Below are 25,774 nucleotides of genomic sequence, written 5' to 3'. Positions count from 1 at the left end.
TTTGTTTATGCAATGCATTTTTTATTCAGCAGTAAAAGATGAGAGAAGAATATTTCCAACTTAACGATTATCAATGATTTTATTAGTAAAACAAATTATCATTTGTATACTTACGTCATACAGTTTGAAAATTGTTTTAGCGACTTAGAATCACCAACATTCCGCAGCTTCGAATCTTCTATTAATCAAGCCCACCTTGATGTTGACACCCTGAGCTTAAACAATACTGCCCTGGATGTTGGCCTTGACACTTTGATCGGGTATGGCACGAGTGCTTTTGAAAGCTAGAGGGCATCCTTCCATTTGCATACTGCCTCCTCAGTTCCTACATACCCGATACTCCTAATTAAGATAAGGCACCTCTTCCTTTTCTATTTTTCTCATTTAGCTGGCGTCCACTAGGGAAGCCCGCTTCCTCCTTTACTTTACTCTTTTTTATAGTTAATCTCCCATTGCATTTTAAAACCTTAACATTCACATATGACAAACAATCCTCTCCATAAAAATTGATCCTGATAAGCCACCGATACTCATGGCCTAGAGAAACTACATGAACAGGATCTGTGAGTTCAAACGAACTTTCCACTGAAATATAAGTACCAGAAAATAATAGGAAAAAGGGGAAAGCCCGTCAGTTGAAAACGGTACCAAATGCTGGTACACGGATGGATCTAGGGCGCAGTAACTTACGAGGCAGGAGTGTTCTGTCCGAAACCAAATACTCATAACCCGTGAGAAAATATCGTATCCTCCAGGCCGATGTCCATGCAATTGAGAGGTATAACCAGTTCAATATGAACAAAGTGTACAAAAACAAGAATTAGCTATTCTGTCAGATAGACACTTCACAGCAGCTATCATATTACTGAGCTCACACATCTTCGCTCAAAGATGACGTTGACTTGCAAAACTAAAATAAATAGATTAGGTATACAAAATAAAGTCACCCTCTGCTGGTTTCCAGGACATACGGGAGTAGAGGGCAACGAGTGAGAGGACGCCCTTGCAAGGAACAGGGTTGCGACAGCACTGATAGGTCCTGAGCCCATATGTGGTGTGATTTACACTATTAATGAGTACCTTATACTCAGGACAAATTGAAAATGAGAAAACATTGGAAGTCACTCAATGGACATAAACAATCCAAGAACCTTCATGCAAATTTTGAAGGAAAGAAACAACATAATGCATCAAATGAAACAGGAAAAACTTACAAGTTTCGTAATAAGACACTGCAGACTGAAAGGACATTTGAAGAAGATTGGTGTGATATAACACAGCATATGCAGATTCTACAAAGAAGCAGAGCAGATACCAATACACCTATCAACAATTGCCCGCAGGAGGAAGTGTTTTGGGATGAAAATGTAACTATAGAAAAAAATACAATTCTTCTAGCGAATAGTATACGATATCTTGGACTTGACTTGGGCAAAAACGTACATGTAATCCTCATCAAGACTAAAACAAATTGATTGTGACCTTATATATAAAATGCGAAGAGAATATCTGACAAAAGAACTAAACTAAGATTATGTAACAAAAGAATTGCCCTAATTTCCCCAATTTGGACTTGCAGAATTGAACTGTAAGGCGTTCCAGCTAAGCGTTCCAATCGTAATAAAATCCAAACTCTACCCTCCAAAATCCTTCCAAGTTGATCCATTCTACATCACCGATCATATTATCCACTCCGATCTCAACATACGTCCCAAAACTGGCTCACTCCCGCTACAATAAATTTCACTTCAAACTATTCTTTCATGACAACACATTAATTCACAACCTGTCCTAATCAACCCTTTCTTCCAACTCTCATATAAAACCGAAACGCAGGTGGCCGCGAGACCGTCTGACAGTTTAACATAAGCAACTCTAGGCTCTGCAGTCTACGCCAGCCATAATGGCTAATTACAGCCACTTTCACAGGATGGTGGCCGTTCAAATCAATCATGCCTGACATGTGAATGCATACAGTATTATTTCTGTGCATGTGTATGTGTATATCCTTGGAAATACCATAATTTTAGTTTGTTGCACTTGGCATGCAGTTTGTAAAATAAATATAATAAAAGAGAGAGAAAATAGAAATCATTGTTCACATGTACAAAATAGTTTACTTATTGTAAGACATTTTTCTTTTAAGATTGTTTCGTTAAATATGGAGAACTTAAGATGAATATCAGCCATATGTTAGTGTTTTGCATTCTCCCCGTCTAGTATGCTCAAGACAGAGTGGTAGATTATTTGGGAAAATCCCTTTATACGAAGATACGAGAGCAGAGGCTTTGGGCGGAAACTTCTTTAGCCGAACTTGAGTCGAGTTTTGTTTAATCCCTCGGTTCATCGGTCCTTGATAGCAATAAATCCAGTTCTTTGAGCCGGGCAGAATATTTAGCCTTAATTTACATTTCAAATAAAAGGGGGGGGACCCGTGCAATCTGCGTTTGGCGGGCTTAACAGATAGAAAACATAAATCATATTACAGGCTCTAATTAAACAGGCTGAAAATCAGGAAATAATGAGAACCAAGCTGTTGGTAAATACGCCTACTCAACGAACATACTACAAACACACTAATTGTTTTGTACCCTCACTGTTTATATCACAGTTAGGAAGGTAAATAACGTAAAACACGATGTTTTAGTGAAACAGAATAAATTAATGTCCATTATTCAATTTTGGACGGTAATTAATATAGTATTATGTTTTGACGGTTAGCAAAAATTTAGGTCCATAATGCTGAATAATAAAACCAAGAAAATTGTAAAGGAATATAAAAAAAGCTGTGTTAGTAATGTTGTATAAGTTGCTACTTAACCAAACTGCATTTTGTCTCCACTAAAAATCATTGAATAGTACAACATCCATTAGTCTTAATGAAAACCAATGTATACTATAAACATAACCTCATTACACAATTATAAGCATAACCTGCAAATGAGGTCATCATTGAAATATACCTTCATTGCGTAGATGTTTTCTCAGATGCCAATGACCAGTGGTCGATCAATAGTCTTATCAATTTTTGATTTGTATTGTATAACCTATTTTTCTATTCTTTCTTTCTCATTTTTTCCATTTATTGCCTAGGCTATAATTATTATCTTACTTTATTGTGTATTTTTTCGTTTCTGATTGTTTAACCAATGACCTCTGGCACACGGATCCAAGATCCATGTCTTAAATGCTTTGTAATTGTCAATTTTTTTCAGTTCAATAAAGCATTATTATTGTTATTATTATTATAAATAGTCCTATCACTCCACAGAGTTTATTCCTCTCTAACTGTAGCTGTGAGGTTGCCAGTTTCGTGGTTGTTTTAGCAAAAACTTACAGTCTCTAATAAGTATTTTCAATATATACTAATTATTTTAATATTTGATTATACATGTTAGAGTAAGATGTTATTTTAAAATAACGAAATATTTTTACAGTCGAAAGCCAACAGGTAAAACTTGATATTTATTGTTCATTTTTACATGCTTGTTCCTCTTTAACTTTATCCTCTATTTGATCTTTTCGTCCGCATTTTCTCGCTAATTATGTTTGTACGTTACATCTTCCTTTATTAATGTCGTATAACTTACAGTCAAATCCTACTTAAATGAGCATTTGGGTACAAAAAGGATAAATTTTACACAAAACTACGGCAGACAGAAGTCCCCAAGTATTAAGATAAACACTTTTTATGATTTATAAACACGTTCCTAGCATAGAAGGAAATATTCTACACCTATTTCCTGGTCTTCGCTTAAGAAAACAGCAACAAGGAAGTCTTTATCTTTAACCATGTATTTAAAACACACAACATATAAAAGAAAACGAAAATAACACTTAAACTGAGCTTGAAATTATTACCTAGAAAATGAATGCATAGCACCTTGTTTTATCGTGTGTGCTGTTGTAGATGTTGCAAGTTGATAGCGTCAACTGCCTAAATATAAATTTATATATTAGTAGTGTGAATATATAATTATTATCAATTATAAATGTACTTATTTAATAAATTAAATTCATATTGAATTGGCTTTATAACGGAGTTTTGATGTTCACCAGTACTAATAGTTTTACTTTAACCGTCCGCCCAACACATGGTTAAATGGAAATTTTGTGCTAAACATAAAACGGAAACAAGCAGTCCAACAGTTGAACAGTTCCAATTTGTGGTTAACGTTTAGAAGCAAATAATAGCTAAAAGGTACTAGATCGCCTCGAGGGAAGCACTTATTGTCGCATGTCTCTCACGACTTTCCCAGATTTACTAACTTCGGGGTTCCAAGTTAGACCAGCCAACCAACCATTTCAACCGCATAAGTTTCAATCTAAATTGCCAGAAACAGGCCACCTACACCCAGCTCCAAGTAATCGTCTCCAGGCACAATTTTTAACTGAAAAAATGTATACTACACCTGCTAATTTCCACATGACATAGTGGAACGAGGTACTTTCGCAAATTACAATGAGAGGATCAGTAAAGTTGAAGCAATGTAATATTTCATGTAGTTTAATAAAATTATAAGTATGTAACATATTTTGTTCTTTTGTGAATAATATTTGACACGTTAAGACTTTTAGAAAGTGTCTATACTGAAAATTGCTTTCCATAAAGGAGAGACAAAATGTAATCTGTTTTTTAATATACAGAATTGCTCCATGGTATGCAAAAGTTAAAATAAATGCTCGAAAAGCAGGTTACAGCTAAATAAATTGTAATATAAACTGACAAGAAAAAATTCCGCTTACTTGTAATTTAGTATATATTTTAATGTATTAATCAAAGTTGCACTTAACGTTTACTAATTGTTAATTGAGTATTTGTCTAAAAAAGTTAAAAAAAGTAAATTGCTAAGGAAAATTAAAAAAGAAGAAGAGATAAAATTTGTTGTAATTTTGTTTTAAATTATTAATTAACATTTGAATATCGCGTACTCCTCTTGCCTTGATTACATCTCGAAGTCGCCTTGGCATATTTTCAACCAGTCTGGAAATGTCTCTTTGCTGGAGGTTAGACCATTCTTCACGAAGAGAACTTTCAAGAACGTGGAGTGCATCTGGAAGTGATGGCCGTGCTCGTAATCGTCTTTTGAGGTTATCGCATTAATGGGGTTCAAGTCTGGAGAACTGGCTTGCCAGGCTAAGACCCTGATGTTATGCTGTTGAAGGTACATTTGTACTATGCGAGCGACACGTGGACGGGCATTATCGTGCATTAGAATAGGATTTCGCTGATTTCTTCGAGGATAGGCAACGCATGATATTCCAAAAGTTCATCCACATAGCGAGTGGCCGTCAATGACCCTCCACAAACAACAACCAACTCTGTGCTACTCTCCATTGAAAATTCCACCATCACTGAGCTAAGTTGAAAAGGTCGGCTCTGGGAACAATTACGGGCTTCGTACCTTTCATTTCGCTTTTTCCACACTCTTTCACCCCTATCTGGCGATCGTAGAGCAATCTTCGTTCATCTACAAAACATACAGCAGACCAATCGTCCAAACCAGTGTTCTCGAGCAAGTGTGAGCCGTGCCACTCTGTGTGTTCTGATCAATCTGGTCCTCTTTCGGGTCGAAAAGCCATCAGTCCATACTGATTTAATCTTCTTCGAGCAGTGCGTTCAGAAATTTGGGCACCTCGAACTTCGTGGATCTGCTGAATCGCTTGAACAACAGCAAGGTGCCGGTTTTGCAAAATTCTCAGTCAAAAAACGGTCAGCCTGTGGTTGTGTTAACTCCGACGTCAAGACGTCAAGTCCGGGCCTTCTATGGTAAGACCAGTTTCTCAAACACATTTAACGGAACGTCCATCATCAATAACTGCCACACCACGCGCAACATCCTCTGCATAAAGTGGAATTTTTAAGTTTAAAAAAACAAAGATGAAAACTAAACAGTTTATTATTGCTTCAGAATTCAAATGAGACTGAATAAACATTTTAAATTCCGTAAAAATTAAACACTACAAAATTCTTTATCCTTGTTTTGGATTAAGAATTACGTGTTTACGACTAATTCATATTCCCAATTTAAATCCTAGCATAAACAAATATTTATTTGTAAAACCAACAAGATAAATTAAGGACAGAATTTTCTTTTATCGACAAAATAAATAAAAAATCAATTGGGTGGAATTTTTTGCCTGTCAGTGTGCATCAAACTTTGCGTGTTTTTCTTAACTTTACCTTAAATAATCAATTTCAGTAAATCAGAGGAATAACCGATAACGTTTCTTAAAGTTTATTGATCATTGTCTAGAAAATATATATTCACAAGTATTTTCTTGTAATTTAAGGCAGGCTCGAACTGACATATATCGATTATGATCTGATCGTCCTTCCTTGCTGAAAATCTGTAATTCAACAATCTATGCGATTTGTAGTTCTTCATTGTGATGTACTCTTCTCATATTGCTCCTTTTGGTCGTCCTTGAACAAATCAACATCTCAGCGTATTTCCAAAATAAAAGGATTATCAATAGTTAGAATTATTCAGTTGAAACATAAATTACCTCAGTACTCAACGTAAGCAATTCCACTTAGCCGTCCCTTTAGGTCGATGGTAAGTCCCTCTCCATTTGGAATATGTATTCTCCCACTTTCACTTGGCCAACTCTAATCTGTGACATAAGCATGAAATGTATAATGTAAACCAGCAAGGGTTTATTTATTAGTGACATCAGATTGTACCATGCATTTTTATTTTGCCAATGCTGTGTGGGGTTATTAAACCCTAAACATAATTGTTTTATTGCATAACTTTATTGACCAAAGCATTTCAGCACTCACAGAAATTAGTACGGCTGCAAAGAATATCAATACATTTTTAAAATAAATAATTTTTTTTAAATAATTTTTTTCGGCAAGATACGCCGCTGCTCTACCACTTGAGCTATCGTGACCTCGATCCACTCGGACACCAACTTCCCATCTCAACCCCACCTTTTGAGTATTCCCTCCTTTTTGCCATTTTTCAAAACTCGAGGATCGAGGTCACGATAGCTCAAGTGGTAGAGCAGCGGCGTGTCTAGCGGAAGATCGTGGGTTCGAATACCGCTCGTGCCATTGACTTTTTTATCTCAACTAAAAACCTTAATTAATTGTAATATATTAATTGGTCAAGCGGACCACGAATTAGTGAATTTAATCTATTTTTCAATTTGAAATTTACCAAAGGTGTCACTCCATGTCAATCAATATTCAATCTTATTATCAATCAATAGTCTTAATCAGGATGCTTGAGGTTTCCAGCACAGTGGTACATTAAACTTAAAAACTCTCTCAAGTTAAAAAAGCTTTTCTTAACAGAATTAGAAATAATATTACTGACTTCATCTGGCAGACGGCATTAGTCATGTCATTGCACTTTGCGTACTATTCAAAATGTAACTTGTATGTGTTCTCTTTTTAAAATAAAATATATTTTTACCAACTTCAGTATGCTGCTTGTCTGCAATTTGCAGTGTAGATTGCGCATCCTTATGCCCATCATAATTGTAGAATTATTCCACCAACCCTTCTCTCGGGTGTATTAAATAGAACCTTGGATGTAAATTAGATTGGTCTATTAATTTTAGAATAGGGATAAATGTAACCAGGATTAAATCCTTCGCGGGGTGAATTACTTGAATTCGAGATAAACTGGATTCTCAAGCTGTCTTAATCTATATAAACCTGACGTTCCGTTGTAAATTTGCAATTAATTCTCGCACGGATTCGAATATAGTGTGCCAAGGAGTTTCCAAATTGGAAAACGGATTAAATAAATAGACCTTGGGGCTGAAATTTGAGAAGCCTCTGAGGAAATTTCTCAAAACGGTTAGGTAAACTCTTGATTTATTTTCTCACTCAGTCCTCTTAAAGTTAATGCTAAAGTTAGTTGGTAACACGTATTTGTTCAATTAAATTTTTAATGTCTTTTTCTTTTCAATTTGACATAAAGTTTTAATAAGTTTGGATAGAAAACAGTAAATATTGTTCAATTAGATGAAATAACTCATAGAATTGTTAATATGTTACATACTTATTGTTAGGTAAAATGAAAGTCGAAACAAAAAATTTGTTTTTCGTACAACACCAAGTTTAAATCAAAGCGTCTTTCGCCTCTTAACCTGTGCTGCCCTCCTTTTTCCAGGATTTTACGGTCTTCTGTTTTGACACGTAATATTTGGGCCCTTTTTCATAAATCATCGTTATAAATGAGCTTCCCATAATTTCTGAAAGAAAAACGAGACGTGAAAGATAAGGAAAAACGAACCAGTTGGAGACAGGGCAAAAAGACGTTTTAAAATATTGAAAGACCCCCAGGTGGAGAAGCAGGAAATGAAAATTGGAATGCGGAGGCGGGAGAGGAAGTGAGAGATGTGATTAAAGGTCTGGGCCGGAAGCAAGAGATTGATTCTTGCCGGACTCAGGGTCCGACTCAGCCTAAATTAGATTTGTCCCAGGTTCTCGCTCACCATGAATATTGGATGAACCGTAATCTAGGTATATAATATTTCATTTATTTCATTTGGGACCGTGTGGACGTCCGGGGACCCTTGGCACCCCACATATTCCTCCCCTGAGCCCACTGAATATATCACATGGTGATGATTTCGGCCCGGAGCATAGAAGCACGCCTCTATACGTTTATTTGAATATGAGATTTCCGGCTGGAAACTCCAAGATGTCACCAAGGTGGTACCGCCATAATCCCACTATATTCTTCCCCCACGTCTACCAATTTGATTTAAGACTCGGACTATACTTAGATATATTCTCCAGAGTTGTTCAATTTTTAAACTTTACTGCGTGCATATTTTTTTTAATAAAGTCTAAAGTTGGCGTGCTACAACGTGAATTTGATGACACCACATATTTTCCCTCGCCTGTATGCTTTACCCTCTTTAAAGCGCTACAGCTTTTTAATTATTCCATTTATGTTTAGTGATCTAATTGACCACGTTAATCAACTCAATTAATTTTTCTTTTTGTGTAAGGTCTTGGTTGAGATGAAAAAGCTAATGTCACGAGCGAGATTCGTACCCTATCAGTCGCTGAGAATCGAATCCTGATTACACGACATTTGAAAAATGGCAAAAAGAGGGAAGATTTGAAAGGTTGAGATGTGGAGTTGGTGTCCGAGGGGATCGAAGTCACAATAGCTCAAGCGGCCTATTCAGGCGAAGGTCGTGGGTTCAAATCCCGCTCGGGACACTAGCTTTTTCGTCTCAACCAAGACCTTACATAAAAAGAATAATTAATTTTTAATTATCATTCACTTTGGCGTTGTCCTGTCATTTTGCAACCTAAACCTTTCTTGTGAGATATTATTTTTTGGATGATTTTTCCTGAAACGCCGATAAAATATATCTGACATGTATAGTTTCCCAATATTATAGTGAATGAAATTGGTGTTTCAAAAAAATGTACACTACTTCTATTTTGAGATAATATTCAGTCTGCGATGCATCCCTGACCCCCCCAAAATACAACTGGCAAACAAAACCAGCGAAGAAAGGCAAGCTAAAATTATTAGAAACTTCCAAACTACATGATTAAATTTGCTAATAACATAAATTTTAAAAAGTAAATAGTAAAGCTACACGATTGAAATTGTTTGAGACATAAAGTGTAAAAAGTAAATTATTAGGCTACATGATTTAAATTGTTAATAGCATACATTTTAAAAATGTAATTGGTTAAGCTACATGATTTAAATTGCTAATGGCATTAAGTTTAAAAAATAAATAATTAAGGAATTAGGTTCGCCGATACATAAAATCTTTTTTTTAAATTCTTGAAAAACGCTTTCGATAGAACGTTTTTTGGAAAAATTATCGGATTGTTTTTGAAAATAAGTAAGAAAAGAGATAGAAAACTAATAACACACAGGTTGCCTTTTATCGCCCGAAATTCACTCTAGCATATAAATGGAATCGATGGATTGTGTAAAGACAGACTGATGGGCTTCGTTTAACGAGCAAGAAGTGTTTTTAAAAAGGAAAACTGCCTTAATATTGCTCTACAATTTCCGGGGTGTTTTTTATTAATGGGCCCCCTTCTACAAACCCGTCTTGACGTCTACAATTAATTATAAAGATCGATACTGAAGCTTTTTTCTGCATTAGTGTTAAAAACATCATAATTTGCATAAGAAAACTATATTGATTAGAAAGCAATGACTTTAAACATTTAATTCAATTAAACTCTTATTTATCATAAAATTTATTTGCTCTGTAAGCCTACTTCAATATAGTTTCTTTCATGTTTAACTATTTTCATAATTTGATATTGATCAAAAATAATAACGTGTTCCAACAATCTATAACTTAGCAGTTTCATTCCAAAGCTCAACAAATTCTTTCGGAACCAACAGATAAACACGAAAGTTTTGAATAGTCAGGACAGAAACGACTCATACTCAATGAAAGGTCATATTTTTTTTAATATTCGCATTTACTTTACCCAATTGAATTTTGTTATATACTGCGGTATATAACAAAATTGACGGTTTGATTTTCAAATAGCAAGAAATTCAAGGATTCCCCTTCCATCCGCTTTGAGCATAGATCTTGTTCTGTAAGTGCTCATTTGGCTCTTTTGATGACCTCTTTTCATTCGCAAGATAGCAAAACAGAATAAGTAAGCGTAAAAACAGTCTCTTAAATCCTTGTCGCTTGATATCGACGAAATAGTTCTCCATGTTTTTATAAATGGGTCGAGCTGTAATCTCTGAACTTATTATCATTTTACGTTAAAGTTTTACAATGGCATAAATCAACAAATCAATTGACCTCAGTTTTTTAAATTTAAATGTAAATAGTTCAACAATTTGCATGCAATACTGGCTTAATTTAATTTAAAACAACAGACTAAGAGAGTCGTATAAACATTATTTTGTGGACGTAGTGCAAAAATTTTACCCCAGCAACTATGGATAGATTTTTAAATAATTTCATCACTTTAATCAATAATGTATATTGTTTTTAATCGAATGAAAATTATCATTCTATATCTTCCAGTTTGAAAGAAAAAGAGGTAAATAGTGAAAATACTGTAAGAGAGTAAGAACATTTTGACCAATCAATAACCGATTCAAATTAAACTTAGGGTATTAGCGTTTTGGTGGTGCAGCTAATTGTATCTGGCTCTCCCTCCAATGCTTGTCCATATTATAATCCTAAAATCCTGGAAATGGAGATTAATCTTAAGAAGCGTTAAGCGGCTCAAAACGTGGAAAAGGGGTCGCCGAACATATGTCAAATCCGTTGAGACTAAGTTAAAACCCTAAAATAAAAGTTATTTCTAAGTTTTTTTTTATTAAATTGTAAATTTTGCCGTTAACAACAAAGAAAAACGTCAGTTATAAAATTTAAAGCATATTTTTTATAAGACAAGAGGAAATTATCAAAGTAGTGTGTTAATAATATTGTTTTGGTAATAAGCATGGTGTCAGCTTGTTATTGCACTATATTTATTTTAGCATAAAATCCTGATTGAAATAATTAAGCTTTCTTCTAGTCTTCCATCATGTGCCTGTGGCAAAGGCAAAATAAAATAAATCGTAAATCATAAATCAAAAAAATCTAAATCTTAATTAACTCATCACTATTTTAAAACCCACAATAATTTTCTGATGATGGGTATAAATTCCAAAACGTCCAATAATATATAATTAAAAAAAAAGAAAACAACTACGTGGAAATGTTTTTCCTACAAAAAACAATCAAATATACCAAAAAAATCTTGTTTGGGCTTCAAGAATATATATACAGACTAAACATATTTATACACGTTTTCAATAAATATTTAAATTATTTATCCTAATCGCTTAGGGAAAATTAATTTGCAAAGCATTAGTCGATACCAATAATCACAAAGGCTAAACCAAGCCAAATGGGTAAGCTTTTAAAAGGATTTTTTAGCAATGGTATTTTGTTTGTTTTATAAAGTTTATCTGAGGTTTCAATTAAATGGGTTATTTTTTAAGAGACAGCGACCTATGAGTGTTTTACTTTAATTACATTGTGAGAGTTTCGTGCAGAACCTTTCAAGGAGCGTCACTCTTAAAAGCTATTTGATTTATTACAGGGTTTGAACTTTCTAAAGCTTCCACAACTTGTTTTTGATATATAAGACCCAAACGATATAAAATTTGGCCTATTCTCCCAAGAATGACTGAGATAGAAAAACCCTGCAGTTGTGGCATTTATTTTAGTCTTTAGTTTTACCATTGTGGATGCATTACTTATTTACTCAACACGCTACAGAACTTTAATTAGATAAAAATAAATAATATTACGCAATATCAATTTTATGATATGGAATCAGATAGAAATGAGAACGTAATGTTTTCACTACATATATTTACAGACTGACCTATATCATCCTTATTATTTGGATTATTTATGACGATTTTGTTTGTTCATTGAACCATTTAGAGTTATCACCCTTCTTTATTATGGCTGTATAGTATTTCACTATTGTATTAGCTAGGCAGACATTATTTATTCCAAGAAAGCAATTTTTAATCCGGGTTATTTAATTTTGTTGGTTTACTTTAGAAAACATTTCCATGTTGGTTTTTAAATATTAAAGTAAATACATTACTTACTTACATTTATTTTTAAGTTCGGAAATTTACGCCCACCATCAGCATAAAACTTTATACCAACAAAAAATATACATTATAATTACATAAAATATACATATTATCTTTAATTAATATGCAATTAAATATATTATATTTTTTATTGAAAAAGGCAGTTGGTAAATACCCGAAAAGTCCAATTAAATGTAAATAAGTAATGTATGTACTTCTTTATTTAAAAAAACACATGAAAATGTTTTCTACCACAAACCAAAAAATCAAAATTGAAAAGCTAAAACAAAATTACAGTCAATTCTTACTCATTTCTAATAGAAGCACCATAAATTGAAGTAAATTACGACATGTCCTCCATATATAACATATCCGCTTTATGATAATATTACAGTTAAAGAATGTTCAATCTTCCTAATTTCCAACAAGTCAAGGCAAAAACAGAAAAAACATATAGTAAAAAAGTATTGATATGGTAATGTATGTAAATCCAAGATCTGTCTGTCACGCTATACCCACGATACGATCATAACGACGTAAATTCAAATGAAAACAGAAAAATGTATACAATAGCAATTGTCATGTTTCAGTTTACGAATGAAAGGTTTCCTTTCGTTTGGCCTAACTCAGATTTAGCACACGGTAAAAAGAAAAAAATGCAAACAAAAGTGTTACAATTTTTTTATTACTGCATTGAATATACATTTTCACAGAAATGCATACTTTTGGTATTTAGTGTAGTAATAAACCATAATAGGAAGAAAATTTAATTTTTTTTTAAATTACAGAAGATTTTTTTTTAAAGATGAAAATCCATTTTATCACATATTACATTTGTACTGACCCTAACATTATCTGAAAAAAATTAGACTTCTTAAACAGTGTAAAAGTAATTATGTCACAATGTTACGTATGTCCATTCGAAACAGTACTTTTCAACAAAACAAAATGTTTTTCTCTTAGGACCTCATCAAGAGATCAACTCTGCACACGCATGTACATATACACGGCGTATAGGAACTACTATTGTCTAACTACCATCGAACTACTTGCTCTCATATGGAGCCAAGGAATGAGACCACCCTTCAATTATGTGAGACATATCAAGCAACCTGAGTCTACATGACTGACACATATGTTTAATTAACAACCCGAATTTACCTTTTTTTTGCCGATGTTTCGCCACCTTTTACTTATTCACACGAACAATCAAATATACACATACATACACATTGTACAGCTACACAATAATTATACATATTATTTACAATATTTACAGGTGGAGAAACGTACCCGTTTCCCTTAAAAATCGGAACAGGGGCCCAACATTCACTCTCGTACCCAAGAAATTTCTTTATGTCTGGTCCCATGCCTGCTCGCTCCCTGTAAGGAACCAAGGCGTGGCACTCCTCGGCACCGAGCATCCTATCTCTACAAGCGAGACACCTGTGCGGGGTTTCCCCCAAAAGCAGGGTCAGCGTGTCAATCAGGTATGGCCTATCCTCAACCGGGCGAGCACGATCCTTTCTTTGCATTTCACACATTCGGAGGATCATGTCTCAGTCCTGCTCTTGACACAAAAAGCATTTCGGACGATCCGGCCTATTGATAATTAACCTTATTATTTAAAAAATCTTTAGAGTTTTATAATTGTTTAAGCCTCGTTATGTACGTAACGCTAAAATACAAGAAATTAACCCTCTTAAAAAAAATTGTACCCTTTAGAGAGAGAGAGAAATATTTTCTTCTCAGACTAACTTTATTATAAACAAAATTCATTCCAGATCATCAAAAGTTTCTTCGAAAGTACGGTTTATTAACCAATAAACTTCGTGCGTTGTAAAGCCTTTCAGAATTTCTGGCTTGTATTGCTTAAAAGAAAATTCAGTTTATAGTTATTCTTATGAAATAACTCTTTCTATACGTTAAAAATGTTCTGATAAACTTCAATTTACTTACACTATTCAAATGCAGTTGTTGAATTTGAGGGTCAATTATATATTATTCGAAATACCGATTATGAAAATGTGTTAATACGTTTTAAACAATAGATAAACAATAGATTCTTTTCTAAGTAGTTTTTCTTATGTTTTTTAACATTTTAACCTCTCCCCGTCAACACAACTTGAATGTGGTAATCAGGTTTCTCAGGAACACACAAGGAACAGATTTCTCTAAGACATTTGATAAAGTCTCCCACAATCTGCTAATGTCAAAAGTGAGATCTGTCACCAAAACTGGCGATTTTAGCCATGGATATCTAATTATTTAACTAACATCGGATATTAGGACGTTAAGAGTCTAAGTAGTAAGTTTCCTCTGGTGTTCCCCAAGGTGCACATCTCTCTTCGATTTTATTTAATACACTGCTTTACAAAAAAGTGGCGTAATTTGATATGTTGATTTATTTTTTATTTTGAAATTATACTCTAAGAGGAAGGAAACACTGATAGAAACTGTTACGTTTTCAGACAAGTCCCTGTTTTCACATTCAAGCATATAAATTCATTCTCACGAAACAGATAATACATCTATCAAAAAAATTGATATATATATATACAACAATTCGATTACAAATAAAAGATCTATATGAACAGAATTACTCCAGGCCATCCTGAAATCGGAATAGGGGACCCGAAGATCCGCTGCAGTGCTCGAGCATAATTACATCGGTCAACATTCCTAATCGATCCATATAGGGAGCCAAGGAATGACCTTCAATTAAGTGAGACAGTCACACAGGCGGGCTTTAGATCTCGTGAATTATTACTTATATTTTAAGTTATATTCTCCGTCATGACTTTACAATTCGTTATTATTCACTATAAGATAATTTTTTTCATATAACCTTTTTTAAGCTATGGCTCTTCACCAATTCGGTTTTCGAAATAGTTACATCGATATTAATGTATGATTTAATCTGTTTAATTTAAAAAAGATATTGTATTCGTTTGTTTTATAAAATACATAATACAATATAATAATTAGTACATTACAAAACATTGGGTTTCTTATAATAATTACTTAACTGTCCTTTCATCCTTAGGTGAGTAATGTTTTTGTACATGTCCGTGTAAAAACTGTACTATTCGACAATCAGAAAAATGTATTTTTATCTAGGTAACTTTATAACAAACAAGATTCATTTCAAGTTTCTTCGAAAGGATGGTTTATTAAAGCAATAAACTTTGTGCAATTTTAATGCTTTGAGTAATTTTCACTTGGAATATAAATCAGGGATGTTGGGCAAGTGTACTCCCCAGTGTTTTCACCATCCTCCTGATGACTCCTGGGCCAATTACGACAATCTGGATTGACTCTGTCAAGGAGCGTGCCTCGACTATCCCTCAGGGCTAATTTCCTTCCTGGGTTTAACTATAACGGATCGATGTTGCGTAACCTCAGGTTTACTGAGTATCGCTTCCTCAGGGCCGCGGGTCTCGGACGAGATAGACGAGAAAATATCAATCCCCGATTCGAAGGATCATCTGTCAATTTATCCGGCCGGGAGAGGGTCTCCGGAGAAACGGCCCCCATCCCACGAGCGAGTTACTTCTGGACATCGACCCACGACGTCCCACTGGGAAAGGCATTGCCCGACGTCCGACTCAATAAACCTAAGCGATCCTATCAAACCGATCTACATTGTTCGCAACGTCAGCCGAAAAAGGTTATTCTCAGGAGCAACACATTTTTTTACCACCTAACCTGTTCTGACTCTTTTTTTTTCCGAATCTAACTTTCCCAGGCCCTTCAAATCCCATTCGGTATCAGATTTTCTAGCGGAATAGAAAACATTTATTTCTTGCATTTTGAACGGCACTCTTTCTAACTTCATTAATATCATTAATTACGTTTTCAATAATTAAACTTTTTGAATTCTAATTATAGCCTTTTTCAAATTATCTAAATTAAAAAACAAATTAAGCGTTATTCAAATAATTAATCTTTATGTAAGGTAATAGTTGAAATGAAAAAGTTAGTGTTACGAGCGGGATTCGAACCCAGCCGAAGGTACCTTACATAAAAATTAATTAATTGAAAGAAGTTATTTGGTCAATGGGACCACGATATATAATGGTTATTTCAAAGTCACTATTTTTCGTCGTCCGCTTGACCAATTATTATCATTCAATTTATTAAGGTTTAAGTTAAGATAAAAAAAATCAGTGTCACGAGCGGGATTCGAACCCACGACCTTCGGCTTGATACGCCGCTACTGAGCTAGCTAAAGTCACGATAGCTCAAGTGGTAGAGCAGCGGCGTATCTAGCCGAAGGTCGTGGGTTCGAACCCCTCTCGTGCCATTAACTTTTTTTCATCTCAACTAAAAACCTTAATTAATTGTAATGTATTAATTGGTCAAGCGGACCACGATATTAGTGAATTTAATAAAAATACGGTTAAGTGACACTGACTTTTTTATCTCAACTTAAAACCTTAATTAATTGAATGTTATTTCAAATGTTCAAAAATATGCTCAAGGACAAAAAAACGGACTCTCGTATTTTTTCAGACTATTTTAATCGTTATATTAATTACAACACATTTTAGTGCAAACAAAATTAAACGAGGTCAGAAATTTTCATATAAATTATTTATTTATGGTGGTTTAAAAAATTTTTTCCAAAACTTCAGAAAAGCATGTAGTGATAGAATGAATTGTTAGTTAAATTTTAATCGTTAACGTTTAACGAAAAAAGTAATTAGACAATCAATTACACCACTTGAAAGGAAATCAAATAGAGTAGGAATTCTGAAATTTGCACGCCTCTAGTTTGGAAATAGCAGTTTAGAATCACCATAGTAAATTTTTCGACTTTTAAAAAAAATTATTTTTCAAAATTCTGGCTACTAAAATGCATATTTAATCAAACAAAGTTTAGTATTGACAACATCTTATTGGATATTTAACGTTGTATTTAATAGTATCAACTGATTTGTCCAAAACTGTTGAGATTAGGACCATAGGTAATTAGGACTTTTTGGTTCCATTTTGAATGTAGAATCTACTGGCAAAGCGAGTTGCTGAACACCCTGTATAGATTGAAATAAACTACAAAATAGTGTCCAGTTTGTTTTTTGTTGTTGAGTGTTAGTTGGGCTAAAAAATATAAAAAAAGGAGGAAAATAGGAGAAAAGAATGGAAGGCTTACTTGGTTTTTGTGGACTGTATGCTGAAGTAACGAAGGAGATCCACGGGCCTCATTTGCGACTACGATGGTGATCCTACGATGACCTGCAGGGTAGATGGAAAAAGAGAAATTGTGGAAAGGTGGATAGAGTTGGAAATGAATAAAATTACGGGAAAAACTTCGGGTTCGATGATTTTTGATGTAAGGGGGGGCAAACGTAGGTGTAGGAAAAAGTCGGTTTTCAAAAACTAGGGTGAAGTGAGCATTTTAGAGACTTTGCCGATGGAAGTTGAAACAAGAACTGAGTGGACGAGATTTTGGATCGGAGGAAATACAGGAAAAGAGGGCAAAGTCCACTTCACTCTGCCCTGAACCCAAACAAGCATATTTCACGAATCATAATTAAATATTTTAAATTTAAACTCATGAATTTCTACTCTCGTTTAATTTTTTTATATTAATATAAGTGTGTTGCAATTAATATAACCATAAAAATACTTCTAGTTTGTAATCAATAGCAAAATACTTTTTTCTTTTTTAAGAATTTCTTTGATGTGAATCTACCTCTGAGATTGATATGAGAATTAATAAAATGACGCAATTTAGAGCAGGTTATGAATCGGATTAAATTTATTATGCCCTAGTTCGCTTTGTTACCATTATTGTGTTAGTACCGTAAATAATTTTGTTCTATGTTGCTTTTATAAATGATGGTAAATACGCTGGTTTAAATTTTTCAGCAATTGAAGAAAACGCAAAATTAATAGAATTTGAATTTATTGAAATCAGTTTAAATTTAAAAATATTTATTTATGATTCGTGAAATACACTTGTTTGTGATCAGAGCAGAGTGAAGTGGACTTTGCCCTCTTATCCCGTATTTTCTCCGATCCAAAATCTCGTCCCCTCTGTTCTCGTTTCAACCTCCATCGGCAAAACCTCTAAAATGCTCGCCTCACCCTAAATTTTGGAAACCTTCTTTTTCTTGCCCCTAAGTTAGCCCCCCTTGCATCAAAAATCATGGAACTCGAAGAGCAGAGAAAAAAAACGTTTTGTGTATAGACAATTTTAGTAAAGGAATGATAACGCTTTTTGCAAGAAAACACACTGAGATTGTAAGATTACATTTTATCGATATATATCTGCAATATACTATGTATTTTGTAAATCCCTATTATATTTAGGTCGTGTTCTGAAAATGAAACTGTGCGATATAGAAATTATCTAAGGCCACGGACCGTATTGACCGTTTAAACTTTTCCTGGAATACCTATTCGTTTTATTTATAGGCAGTTTACTTGAAAAAGGTTATTGCAAAACGCCTCCGGCTAAGCGGAAAATAATTGTCCTATTAAGATTATCGTGTTTCTTCAATGGAATGACTACACGAAAGACTGTGCAATAATGTAATCTGCATGTGAATGAAACTGCAATTTAATTTATTTTACTTTTGCTTTTATATTCATTGCGTGATATGAATTCATATCACACTATAGTAAGGTCTCCTAATATATTGTAAATATTGTAAAAATGATGAAAAGTATTAAATTTTTACATTGTTTTACAATGCCCAACTGATTATTATTAAATTAACGTGGCATAATATTGCGATTCGTAACAGCATCAATGAAAAATATGTTTTCTTATGTAAAAGTTGTGTAAACTTTATCGAGCTGTTGTACAGAACACCACAATCACTATTACTATATTATATCATTATTACATGATATTATTATTATTAAATATATATCTTGTAGATTTCTATAAAGAGACTAATATTTTTATACTATTAATTACACTTTTTTACCTTGATTGTTGGCTAAAACTTATAATAGAACACAACTAATGACTTTATTTTTTAAATATTTATCACATAATTTTGGTTTAAGCTCATTTTTATTTAAAAACGGTGCGTATTATACAGAAATATTTAAGGCTAAGTGACTATATAAAATCACTGGTTGGAAACGATAGTTGTACTCACACTCTAGTTTTATCGTTGGAAACTTATTTTTTTATAATTATCCTGGATTTTTTCAAAATTCACGACGAATTCAAAACTCGTGCAAAATTGTGCAAAATAAAAAAATTGGCATACATAATAAAAATAAGCAAAATCAATCAAGACAGACGTGTAAAGTTCAATATTGATTGAATCTGCTGGTCTAAAAAAATTATGATATCAGAAAACAAATTACAACCTTAAAATAAAAACCTGATTTTTTTTTTTGGGGGGGGGCTTTTACAAACCAACTTGTTATTTGGTTAGTTGATAATTCTTAGCCACCTTAAAAAAATGAGTTCATTTTCCGTAGTATGAAATTCTTTACTAGCTGTGTGGTAATTTTCAATTAAAATTTCTAAAATTTGTGAAAATGATTATTCCTCCCTCGGAATACAAAAAAAAGTTAAAAATTCAGCTGAATGATTGGAAAGGCATATAACATTGGTTAAATATTTTGATAAAAAATCGGCAATGTTAAATGTTTTGTAAAGGATAGTTGTATCCTTTTTATTACTTTATAAGATATACACTTCATGTTACGCTGAAAGGCGTTGCGGGCAATGAAAACCCGTGGCGCCGTGAAATTGTTCATTCAACTAGTTCGACGGAACATTTACGACAAACGCTTTCGATTTATTTTCTTTATTGGTTTTTGTCTGGCTCTCGTATTTATATGAACTTCGAAAAAGAACTAAATTCATCTACCTCAGCTAGTTTTGCGAAACAAAAGTTGCTTTTTTGGTGTGTGGAGAATTTATGTCGGAAACTTAACTGTTTGATTTATAAACGTTCAATTGAAAGCGGTTGTGTAAAAAAAATTCATATTCATTTTTTAAAATTTTAACTTTTTATATTAGGATTTTTATTCTACGTTACATTTAGAACGATGTCTAATACATATTATCAAATAATTAATACATCTAATACATATACGAGTCGAGAAAAACGAAATACAAATGCAAATAATTATTGTTGTTGTTAAGCACCGGTATAAACTCATGTTTTATGAGCAAATAGTTGGTTATATTATCTATATGTATTAAAAAAATAAATGAGTGTGTGTTTGTGTGGGTCTTTGCGTGTGTTTTCAGTACAGTGGAAAACATTGTTTGAACTTGTTTTCATAGAGATTACAGGATGTATCAGGTGAGTTTTTCGTACGTTTTGCTACAAGGGTATTCCAAGTCCCTTTTTTGTCAAACCTTACTCCAAGTAATCGTACATCAACTACGGTCATGTGTTTTCCCGTCATGAATACCAATTGACTTTATCTCTTATTATCTAGACATGATTGCAGATTCGAGGTAAAATTCAAATCGATTCTCAACTGGCAATTTTTCAAGTATATACATGATATCATTTGCTTTGAAATTCACGCTCTGTTTGGGCCGCAATAACTAAGAGTAGGTCGTCTCCATAAGCAAAATGCTAAACTCCTGTAAATTCGATGTCTGCAAGCTAATCGTACATACTCTTCAAGAAGCTGTTCCATTGCATGAGCCTTGGGGCACAGCTTTTTTACCAACCTTGTCATTGTCGACTAAGCAATGAAGCTATCCGTTCTCTCAAATCGTCTTTTGACAGTTTAAATAAATTATCTGGGGTATTTTCACTAATTGGAAGAGGATATACATCCGACGTGCAGAATCCAATGGCCTTACATGGATTGAAATTAATAGTATTTGATTTTTCATAGCCAACTGTTTTCCTAGCTGCGCCTTGATTGCCATTGTTCATCAACTGTTCCTCTCTGCGGGTGAATCCATACTGGGTATTATCATACTTGGTTGTTTTTTCTTTTTGTTAAGCCAAAATTGAATTCTATTTATAAGCAGCTTTTCCAAATAATATTTTTCCAGTGAGAAAGAGGAGGCTAATAGACGGATAATTGGTTGCTTAGTCTTTCTTTTCTTTACCGGGTTTAGCTATTAAAATCATATTTTGTTTCTTCCAGGTGTGTGTGTGCATACGCATGCGTTTGTTTTTCCACTGCAGTAACGCTACAGTGGAAGATGTGTTCATAGTGCAATTTTCTTTCATGTTGTTTTGAGTGCAAAATTAACAATGTTCCAATTACAACGTACATTTATAAGCCCATAATATTTACAGATTATTCGGAGATTTCTTTCTTTTTTTTTTATTTAAAACATTTTCTTTTTTGATGAAGAACGTTTTGATCTTTATTAAGATCATCTTCAGGGCCTTGTGTTGTCTGCATTTTTGCTGAAAGGCCTTGAAGATGATCTAATTAAAGATCGAAACGTTGGCACGATAAAGAAAATGTTTTTTAAATTCTAAGTCACATCAGACCGGATCTCACGATTTCCGAACACTCATTGACTAACGGTCACTAATTTTTTATTACATTTTTAAATATGTATGTAGGTAGTTCTGTTCATTACTTCATAACCAGTCATGTACTCCCTCAATATCTCTCCCTCTCTTTCTCTCTCTCTCTCTCTCCTCTCTCACTCTCTCTCTCTCACTCTCTCTCTCTCACTCTCTCTCTCTCTCACTCTCTTACTCTCTCTCTCTCTTCCTTTCTCTCTCACTCTCTCTCTCTCTCTCTCTCTCTCTCTCTCTCTCTCTCTGCTGTTTTCAAAAGTTCTTCAATAATAGTGCTGCCTATCGGTACATAAATAGCATATGCTTTTTTAGAAAATATTTTACATCATCAATAGTGTGATCAAGTTCTTAATTTTTTCAAAAAATAATACATTTTTACAATAGTTCATGGTACAAACTAACGTCAAAAACGTCTTATTGGACCATTTTATTTCCTTATTTTCAATCTTTTAATAGAGATTTTAATATTAAAATTGGTCTAACATCAAAAACGGTCTGGTGAGTACGAATGAACGCGAAACGCTTAAATTTAAACAAGCACCCAATTTAAATTTAAAATTACATTAACCAGCTATTAAAATTTATTTCTTGCAAATTCTTTAAAGGAAGTAAAAAAATGTAAAGTTCGGTTTACAACTTTTACTACTATCTTTCCTCATTTTATTTCTACATTCATTTTTAATAATAACCGTCTAAATTATTATATTAATATTGTAGCCTACACTATTTGTAATGAAAAAAATACGTAAATAAAATAAATAATGTATTAATTAACACAGAAAATTTCACTGGTGAAAATTGCCTTTCATTGGAATTCTACAGTTTTTAGAATTACGATGAAATGGAATACGACTGGAAGTTATACTTACAATATAGGATGCTGGAATGTTTTCAAAAATTCTTCAATAATACTGCTGTCTATCGGTACATAAATAGCATATGATTTTTTTAGAAAATATTTTACATCATCAATAGTGTTGTCAAGTTCTCAATTTTTTCAAAAAATAATACATTTTTACAATAATTAATGCTACAAAGTAACGTCAAAAACGTCTTTTTGGACCATTCAATTTCCTTAGTTTTAATATTTTAAAAGAGATTTTAATAACTAATTAAGGTCTAACATCAAAAACGATCTGGTGAGTACGAATGAACGCGAAACGCTTATAGAATGAATAATAAGGAAAAAGGGAGTTATGACAAAATAAAAAGGACAGGGTACAGCTCATCTTTGCAAGGAGACCTACTCAATTATTCCTTTTTAAAATTCTTATGATCTGCACCAGCGCAAATTACGACACATTATGTACTCGAGAGATAAACATGATAAAAAGAGACAAACTGTTACCTTTCGACGAATCTCTCCAAACTAAAAGAGCATACATATTATGTATGCGTAAACCAGAAGTACATGTTTGCTCCGAGGCTTGACAAAAGCCATGCAAATAATAGTTAAGAATCATAAAAGACGGAACGTAGGAATTGACGGCCTTTGATCACATTTCACCCAACCAAATGACGTTTATCGATCTCAAAGGCAATTCATGTTTTTCTTTTATTTACCCTCGATCTTTTCATTGTTAACCTTCTTTTGTAAAGACTTTGGTTCTTAAAATCAACAATACTATTCATGAGCTCCAATTTTTAAAGGAAATAAAGTCGTTCTTTCTCTCTCTTTTCTCTCTCTCTCTCTCTCTCTCTCTCTCTCTCTCTTTTATCTCTCTCTCTCCCTTTCTCTTTCTCTCTCTCTTTCTCTATCTCTCTCTCACTTTTTCTCTCTTCTTTTAACGAAAATATCTAAAAGTTTCTTTTATCGAGTGTTTAGACACACATACACACATACATATTCAAAAATGCACAGGGGTTTGAGTTTCTTATGTGAAGTATTTTGCGAAAGTAGCAAATACTTCCAAGAACAGTCAGCGAAATTGAAAAAAAATATATATACATATTTGTCCTTGAGCATTACTGAAATATCTGCAAAATATAAATATTTGAAATAAGAGACTTTAAATTTTATCATCATCACAAATCACGCATAAATTGCGTGATCCATTGATCGATGTGTTAGTGTTTTATTGGTTTCAATGACAAGCACATTTTAATCGTGCTGAAAAAGCATTCCAGTCTAAAATCAAATTCCAACACTCGACGTAGAATAAAGTGAAAACAATTTCCTATGATTTATTCGCTCCGAGTGTGAAGTTGCTTTCTCCGTGGGGCGGAAGTTTTCAGTTCAAACATTCTTCCCAACGCCTGAAACTTATTTGCAAGGAAGGATATGAACTTCGGAATACTTGGCGTTATTATTGCTTCATCATAGAAATTTGTACCGGTCGACAAAATAAATTTTAAGTTTTCAGTTTAAATAATCTCAAAATAGGTGTAATAGATATTTTGGTAAGTGTTTGTTCTACTATACATGAGTAGAAAGCTCATTGATTGTTTACTGGTATTTACATATTTTTTCATATTTATAATTTCTAGAAGTAAATAATTAGCCGAGAAGCGTTAGACTAGATAATTTGAAAAACAGCAGCAAAAGCTCAAATTTAGTTGTTTGAACTCTAGTTCTAATTTTAATGTGGGGATTTATATTTATTTTTTTACAATCGTTATTGTTTAGAAATTCTTTAACTTTAGAAACATATTTTTGGTGTTCAATGATAACTAGACTATTTCCTTTATCGGGTTTTAAAATAACGATCAACTTTTTATCAATAGACCTAATTGTGCGCGGAGTATTTAAGTTTTTGGCGTTTCAATTTATCACGTTGGGTTTACTTACTTCAGTACATTTATATTTGAATTTATTTACTACTACAAACAGCCGTTGAACAAGGAATAGGAGTTTCGTTGTATCTAGTTCTGTTTTTGGGACAAAATTTAAGCCTTTATTTAATAAATTGTTTTCTTCTTTATTTAGGACCATGTTTATTAAATGTATAACTCTTGGGTAAAATTTAATTGGAGTTGTTTTTGTTTAAGAGTACCTTTCAAGTGTTTCACGTTTTTAATTTTTTTATCTATGGGGTTTTGTTTTTATCAACGATAAATTTAACAGCCAACTACAATATCATCTTCATAACCTGGGATACAAAGAAAACCCAGGGAATGCAATTGCAGAAAGGACACTTCTTAGGAGAAGAATCGAATCAATTGCACTGAACTAAGAAACTAGGAAAGTACAATAAATCAGAAAGCTGCAGTGCTTGAGGAACAAAAGCCCCCACTTCTTACATCCATCATCTAAACGTCTTGTTAGGTGTCCAAGTCTGCTGTTAAGTTTTGTCGTTTAGGTCTTGTGAGAGGTGTCTACGTCATTCGGCTGTCTAGGTACAGTACTAAGTATCTGATTAGAGTGGAAGTAAGTAGTTCTTTGTTGGTGGTAATTTTTTCTCCTTAAAGGTTTGTTTTCCGTTTTTGCCCTAGTTTTAGAAAATCTCAAAGTGCACATGAATGTTGCAGGTCGGTAGGATGGGATTGTCCATCATTATCATTATCATCGTATCTAAAGGTCTTCTTAGTTGTCCAAGCCTGCTGTTAAGTTTTTGTCGTTTAGGTCTTGTGAAAGGTGTCCACGTCATTCTGCTGTCTAGGTACAGTCCTTAGTATATGATTAGAGTGGAAATAAGTAGATTTTGTTTATGGTCATTTTTTCTTACAGTTTTGTTTTCCGTTTTTGCCATAGTTTTTGAAAATCTC

General features: G+C 33.3%; 1 protein-coding gene and 1 long non-coding RNA gene across 2 annotated transcripts in view; one reads left to right on the top strand and one right to left on the bottom strand.

Moving 5' to 3' along the window:
* Positions 1 to 25,774, top strand: part of LOC106670641 (nectin-3) — a 328,873-nt gene that overhangs the window by 208,210 nt on the left and 94,889 nt on the right. The gene's annotated exons all lie outside the window — the stretch shown is intronic.
* On the bottom strand, positions 6,317 to 17,997 carry LOC112126633. Its single transcript, XR_002910103.1, has 3 exons — positions 17,740 to 17,997; positions 6,511 to 6,618; positions 6,317 to 6,427 (listed from the first exon to the last, which is right to left on the bottom strand). It is a non-coding gene; the product is annotated as an uncharacterized LOC112126633 (long non-coding RNA).

This window comes from Cimex lectularius, unplaced genomic scaffold, assembly GCF_000648675.2.
Source record: "Cimex lectularius strain Harlan isolate CLEC.00 unplaced genomic scaffold, Clec_2.1 scaffold58, whole genome shotgun sequence".
Lineage (NCBI taxonomy): Eukaryota > Metazoa > Arthropoda > Insecta > Hemiptera > Cimicidae > Cimex > Cimex lectularius.
The sequence above is the reverse complement of the archived record's forward strand: the minus strand, read 5'-3'. Positions and strand labels throughout refer to the sequence as shown.